This window comes from Leptonychotes weddellii, chromosome 1 (genome assembly GCF_054177405.1).
Source record: "Leptonychotes weddellii isolate Sample4059 chromosome 1, ASM5417740v2, whole genome shotgun sequence".
Lineage (NCBI taxonomy): Eukaryota > Metazoa > Chordata > Mammalia > Carnivora > Phocidae > Leptonychotes > Leptonychotes weddellii.
The window spans coordinates 38,400,282-38,406,573 of NC_138369.1; the positions used below are offsets into that span (position 1 = coordinate 38,400,282).

Below are 6,292 nucleotides of genomic sequence, written 5' to 3' on the forward strand. Positions count from 1 at the left end.
GGAGATTGTAAGCTATACACAAGAGCAATATGCATGGTCTGTGTACTTGAGTAGAAAATGTCCCTTTTTCCATCTTACTTCCCATCCCTCCACTGCTCCATCTGAGTGACCAAAGAGCATGTACTAAATAATCATTGACCACACTGAGTGAATAGTCCGGAGGCTTATTTTTAGAAATGCTTGCCACAAGTTTGCATGGGAATTAGCCCTAAGGCTTTTCTAATCCTTGCCTCATGTGATCACCATTTCATTTCTCCTAAATCACTTCTACAAAGATGGTAGAGTTTTGACATTACATGCCAACACCAATTGCTTGGAGGTGACTGCTTGAAGCACTGTATTGACAATAATCGTGAATTGAGATGGGGCATAGTCAATTATCTGTGTCAGCTGTGGGTGTAGGAGTGGCTGCTGGCGGTCCAACTGACAGATGCATGCCATCCCTGCTCCACCCAGCACCAATTACTCATGAAAAACAATTTCTGAGCACTGGGAAGTCCTGCTTGATGCTGCAGACTGGTGTAAACCAAGTTCTCTGAGCTACAAAGCCTCCCTTTTGGGGGTCCTTTCAGCCACAGGCATGATTTCAGCAACGTACCTTGTAAAGGACCATGGTCATCATTGTAAGTATTCAATGCCCATTGGTCTATCTCGTATTTAACTGAGGTACAGTATCTGTCCTATTCCAGCCCTTCAGATTTCAGCTTTTCCCAGACACCTCCCCTCTCCTTCTGTTTCTCAAAATGCTGTTGATTGTATGACAGTTCAAATATGACTTTATATGGATCATTTGGTGTCTTAATATAATTAGAGGTCTTATCCAGAGGCATTGTCACTCAGAAGCCAGTCTGTCGGCCACTTCCTCTTGGAATAACTCACAAATCTTTTATATGACAACACACTCTTCTCCTAGGCTCTCCTGCCACCTGTTTAATAATGCACAATCACTAGTGCCTGTTTAGTGCTTAAGGTTTCTGGTACCATTCTTACTTGCTCTGAAATTAATTAGATTTCTCACAATTTATCACATCTCCCTTTCCCTAAGTTCATAGAAAGACAAAATACTTACCAATCCGTTTATAAGCAAAAAAAAAAAAAACCCAAAAAATAAAAAACAAAAACACAGTCATAAAAGTTGACATCAACATGTTTGATGTTCAGTGTGACAGGGCAGGGCAAGTATTCTTTTTATTATTCCTATTTTTCAGATAAGAAAACTAAGGAATAGAAATTACTTTCTAGCTGATAAGCACTAAAGCCAAGACTCAATCCATGTATTTTGACAACAAATCCAGGGATCTTTGAACTGGGTTATGCCTTCTCTCCCTTTGCCCAGGCAAACTCCCAACAGGTTCTAATCCCTGTGGTCACTCCCATTGCTGAGCTGAGCTCAGTGCTTTTGTGCAAGGCTGGTGTTTAGTAAATATTTGGCCAAAATGCAAACCAGTGAATGTACTCATCTAACCCATTTTATCTACAGAATCACTTAAGGTACATTTTTCACATTTACCTGCTTAGAATCCTATCTCAGTTTAAATTCTACTTCATAACACTGTACAAAAAGTAGAATAGGTATTGATAAAATTATTTAAAAATAAGGAGACTCTCATGTCTCAAAATAAAAAAATAATTTATCAAAGTAAAAATTGGTTACAACATAAGGACTAGAATTCAGATATCCTGACTTAATTCTACTATCTTTCTTCTACACAACACAACAGAGCTTAATACAAATAACTGTAGTGTGGTGTGTGTGTGTGTGTGTGTGTGTGTGTGTGTGTGTGTGTAAAGTTCTAGTTCTGGGGGTGCCTGGCTGGCTCAGTTGGTGGAATGTGTGAGTTTGAACCCCACATTGGGGGAAGAGACTACTTAAAATTTTTTTTTAATTAAAAAAAGTTCTAGTTCTGATTTTGTCAATAACTAAGTGATTCTTAGCAAGTTACTGGGTATCTTTGGATCCCACTTTCCTCATTTGTCAAATTAGGATGTTGGACTTGATGTTATAGATAGAGAATTGTGGAATTTTAATGCTGAAAGATACTTAGAGATCATCTAGTTGTACTCCCTCACTTACAGATGAAGAAATTTACAGATAAGGAAAATTGATATTTTCTAGCTCCAAAATAAATTCATAGAGGAACATATGGGTTCCTAACAGAATCAGCTCTTCTGAATACTGTGACTACCCACTTACCAAATGTGTGATTGTGATCCACGCATGTAGTTTCTCCAGATTTAAGTTTCCTCCTCTGTAAAATTGACGGGGTCATACTAAGGTTCCTTTCACATTTGAAACTTTGAGGATTAAGAAAGGCATCTTTGAAAACTGACATTTGTCTACCCCTGGGACAGGACTCAGAATGTCATGAAGCATAACATAACTCTAGAAAGAGATTAGCAACAGGAACACGTTAAGAGCATCCATCCAAAGGACTCTGATCACAGGGTGAATTTGCTCAATGAATACTTAAATTTGAAAATTGTTTGATTGATGTCTTATTTGAAAACTAAAAACCTGCCATTCTTTGCTCTTGGCCCAAAGATACGGAAAAAAGAACCAAGTAAGAGTGAAGTTTTGTAGTTAATTTCCTACAGATTTGGATGCTACAAGTCAGAAAACCATTACTAGGTCCTTCTTCCTTAACAAGTATCACATTAGAACTAGTCTCAGTATTTTTCAGTTGAGCATCAGAAGCTTCACAATCTATTAAATATTGTATTCCAAGTATCTGTTTACTGAGTTGTTACAAATTGCCAATGGGACAGGAACTGTCACTTCCAGAGCAATTAGTGTGTGAAAACTTATCAAAAGAAATCTGTCAAGTTTGAATAAGAATAAATATTGCATGGAAGTCCCTAAGGAAATCAAACTGAGTGGGATACGTTCTTGCTCATTGCAGCACATGAGAATTTATTTTGTTTTATTTACTTGGCTCTATGTTTCAGAATATTGATAGCATTTCATGTAACCCAGTGGATTAATCCTTTGCTCTGATAAAAATAGACTTTGGTTCTAAGGGGAAAACTAGACTATCTGTTGAGTAATAAAACAATACTGGCTCCTTTCTTTCACATTTTAAGAGCTCTTATTTGCTTCCTGGAGGGAGCACTGGAATGGAAGTATAGCTAGAAGGACTATTACATAGAGATCTTCCTTGACTTAGGATGGGGTCACATCCCAGTTAATCCATCGTAAGTAGACAGTGAGTTTCATGCACCTAACCCACCAGCCATCGTCACTCAGCCTAGCCTACCTTAAACGGAATTTCGCCAGCCCAGGAAAAGATCCAAATTCACATTTTGAAGTATAATTTCTCCTGAATGCATACTTTTCATACCATCATAAAGGTAAAACATCAAAAGTTGGGACCATCTGTAGTCTACTTTGCCACTTTTTTGACTCTCCAACCTTATCCTTTCTAGGCTTCAGATTTGTCATATCTTTAAAATAAAGGACGAGTGATCTATTGGATAATTTTTAGCTTTACTACCCATTTTACCTGCATTGATGTCTCCATTTCCATTACATTATCTTTCTCATGCTCCTTCCTCATTGTCCTGGACAAATAAAAATACAGTATTTACAGGTAGTGACATTTGCTATGCAGAAAAATAAATTGTATCTTTTATAGAGATGTCCCCCTTTTAGGGGACTCAGCGTTTAGCTCAATATGATCTCACCAGTGTACCAGTCAAGACTTTTTGAATGACCTTTGCACTTTAGGATTCAACAGTATTTACAAAGTTCACATGTTCAACTGCTATTAGTTATGATCCTTAGCATAATCCATTTGAGACTGTTTTTGGCAGTTGTGGCTTGTTTCTTTTTCTACACCATGGAAAATGGTTATAATGTTATTATTATATATTTGGGAAGCTTTTTGGGAAGCATTTTGTTGCTTTCTATTGTTTACAGTCACTTAATGATCCTCCCCACACTGAAGCAATAGAGTTGATAATCTTCATATTATACTTAATGTTTCTGGAATGGAAGTCATTGCCATTTGTCCAGGGTTTCCCAACCTAGGTTTTGTGACCTATTAATAGATGTTTTAGAAAAATTCTGTGTGTAGAGGGGATTGTGGGGAGGGGGAAGATTTTATAATCAAGTAAGTTTGTGTGCTTAAAACATAAAATTCTAAAGAATTTGAGGAATCTTGGGAGGTTAAAAATCTCTTGCAAGTCCTGAAAGGATAAATTTAAAAATCTGTTACACTTTGTTTAATCTAGGGCTTCTCAAAGTCATTTGATCATGTAACCCTTTTAAATTTGAGATAGGTGGGAGGGAGACAACTTCTTTAACAAAAAAATTAATACTCCAAAGACCACAGTTTAGGAAATGCTGCAGTGTATGCTTAAGGTTGTTTGTATCTTTTGCTAAAGCACTAAGTCACTTATGTCACAAAAGCAGTGAAACCAAAATAATTAACTTATTTTTAAATAGCCAAACAGCATGTTAATTGGGTATGTTTTTTTACTTTTACTTTTAAAATGATTGACTTATAATGATTCAGTGTGCTTTCACATAAGAGAGTCCTCACTATGGAGACTCTTAACTATAGGAAATAAACAGGGTTGCTGGAAGGGAAGTGGGTGGGGGGATGGGGTACCTGGGTGATGGGCATTAAGGAGGACACATGATGTAATGAGCACTGGATATTATATAAGACTAATGAATCACTGAACTACCTCTGAAACTAATAATACACTATATGTTAATTAATTGAATTTAAATAAAATTAAATTTTAAAAACAGAATCCTCACTACATACCTGCATCACATTTATTATTATCTCCACTTGGTGGGTTAAAAGTTGAAAGTGAGAATGTTTAAATGGCTTCACTTATGTAATACGGGTTTGAATTTTGGTCTTTTTTTTTTAACTCCAATTAGAAAAATAACAAAGTAGATGTCTTTTTTTTTTTTTTCTGTTATCCATGGTCCATACAACTTTCTAGAAGCCTTGTCCCATAGGATTCAGAGGTTGCTATCACTGGCCACTAGCAACAATCTTGAAAAATGTCTTTAGAAAAAGAAAATACATTTTCATGTATTTGATTACAACTCTCCTTGGAGAGGTGTGGGTTGATTAATATTGTGCTGGTAAATTACTTTCTAGCTTCTACCTTGTGATTTTGGAGATGCTAATTTATACTTAAAACTCTCCTATAGCTAACTAGGGGATAGGCAGTGTTCTCCTCATTGTTCATATGAGAAAATTGAGATGCTCAGAGATTACTTGCTTTGCCCAAAACTCACACACCATATTGAGTAAATAGTACACTGTACTGTGCTGTTTGCCCTGTTGTTTGTTAAAATCTCCTGTTTTTTTATGGAAAAACTACCATGCCAATCGAACTTCCCCACAACCTGTTATAGGGGCTTTCCTCCCCCAGATTTTAGTTTCTTGAGGAAGTGACTAGCTTGCTGGGAAGCACTTGCTTATTTATACTGAGTATCCTCTTGACATCAGCATGGGGTTACTTGTAATTACAGGCACATGTATAAATAAAATGATTAACTATTCTCATATAAACATAATTATATCTCTCTAAAATAATACATGCGGAAATGCTATAATCCAGGGATAAAGGGAAAACAATCTGCATGACCCCTCCTAGGTATGTAAACAGTGGATTATTAAGGCAGAATATGTTTCCCGTTGCACGTTTGGTTATTGAGGTCAATTACACTTAGGACTCATCTAAGTATTAAACAACAAAAGTGCCTTTTACAACAATTAGTGTTCTCAATAAAAAGCTGATGTCTTTATGCCATTTTCCAAGGACATTGCATACATTTGAACTTTTGCCCAGGATTCTATTAAAGAGAGACGTGTAAGAATTCAGCTAACTGGTTCTGAAACAAGAGTCTTCTTTTTCATCTAGTTGCTCCCCCTTGTCCACCAAAGTAAATTTTGAAGATAAAATGGGGCACATTAACTAATCAGTGCCAGTGGCTAGTCTATCACTTCTCCAGCTTTGGACAAATCTGGAGATCACAATTTAAAGAGAGGAATCATGGAATGCCTGGAGCTGAAGAAGTTTGATTTCCTTGGGGCATCATAGTTCACTGCAGCAAAACATTTAAGCTCACTGTGTTTAGGACTCTTCTCTGAAATTGAAAGCATGGGATCCCATGTTCATTCACAAAGCATTTACCTAATTCTTCAGAAAAATTAGAACTTGGAAACATACGTTTTCGGGTATGGCTGCCAATCGCACTTGTCCCACTGGCACCCTGGGATGAATAAGTATTTGCGAAAAAGTTGTTCTTAGACTGCTATTTCAT

At 36.7% G+C, this 6,292-nt stretch overlaps 1 protein-coding gene across 1 annotated transcript in view; it reads left to right on the forward strand.

Annotated features, from left to right (window-relative positions):
- Positions 1–6,292, forward strand: part of LOC102734275 (contactin-4) — an 805,863-nt gene that overhangs the window by 641,046 nt on the left and 158,525 nt on the right. The window lies entirely within an intron of this gene.